The sequence below is a fragment of the Meleagris gallopavo genome, chromosome 7, assembly GCF_000146605.3.
Source record: "Meleagris gallopavo isolate NT-WF06-2002-E0010 breed Aviagen turkey brand Nicholas breeding stock chromosome 7, Turkey_5.1, whole genome shotgun sequence".
Taxonomy (NCBI): Eukaryota; Metazoa; Chordata; class Aves; order Galliformes; family Phasianidae; genus Meleagris; species Meleagris gallopavo.
In genome coordinates this window covers 25,632,429-25,633,698 of record NC_015017.2, presented here as the reverse complement: position 1 = coordinate 25,633,698, position 1,270 = coordinate 25,632,429, and positions in this window count along the sequence as shown.

Genomic DNA, 1,270 nt, shown 5'->3' with positions numbered 1-1,270 from the left:
AATCTTCTAGAAATGCAGAACACTTGAACTTCTTTTCTGAAGAGAGACATTTTCCTCAGTCACATCCAGACCTCCCCTAACCCTCACCAGGCAGGTGCAGAGGGGTACCTCTGGCATGGGACATAAGTACTAACACTACCTTGGAATGCAGACCAAGTAGCAGCACACAAAGGCAGGTTCTGGATGCCTCTCCACAGGCACACAGAAGCCACAGTACACTGTGCTCCTCTGCAGTCTCTCTTAAATCTCCAGTACAATGAGCTTGGAGAGTATGTAGAGGATTTTTTTTTTTTTTTAAACAAAGCAGCAACTTCAGGAAAACTGAGGTAACTTATCATTACCTCTCAGCTCATTCACTCTTCCTTTCACTCTGAAAAACAGCAATGTTAAAGATTCCCAGTTAACGAGTAACTGGAGGCAAACCACAAACCACTGGCACACATGGCTGAAGTTTTGGTACAGAACCAGGCTTCTATACACAGCACTACAGTGAATTTTAGCTAGTCACTGTGCTTCTGAATTAGCGCAATGCACCAGACCAAGCAGGTTTACTATGTTAGAAGCCAAGAGTTTACCTTAAAGGAGATTTTTTGAGAATAGAACAGCACTTCCTGCACAGTCACTCTGTCTGTAAAATAAAAAGATCTGAAGGAGCAGTGGCTTTAATCTCACAGACAGGTTATGAAAAGGACAGGAGGAAGGCACTGGAAATCTATGCTGCAAATGCCCAGTTTGCCATAAGTATCATAGCCCTGTAAGGACTACACTGTCAGCATAACCACACTTGCAAATAGTTCCTTACAGATACATGGCATACCTATCCTGGATCTGCTGCAAACAGACCTTTGAGGCAGCAGGAGGAAAAGGCAGAACACAGGCACTGCAACCTGCTTGGATGGAAGCAGCTGCACCACTGCAAGCACACTCCTCCCTTCTTTCCACTTCCCTCCCCATCAAACCTGGTCATTTTTATTTGTGATCTCAAAGCTTTCCATCAGCTTTAACATTCGAGTACAGGAAGGAAGATGAGCAGACTTACTCTTAAATAAATCCTATTTCTGATTGGCTTTATGGGCGAGAATGTAGAAGCTAAAGAGCAAAACAACACTTAATGCTACTTTCATCAGTAGCCTTATTTCTGAAATTCCTCTCTCCTATTCCAATGACTGCATACAGGTAAAGCCTTTCCTGTATCAAAGCTTTGGGAAATTGGAAACTGGGGAAGGAAGATTTCATTTAAAACTTGAAATTTGGAGGCATCCCAGCAAAA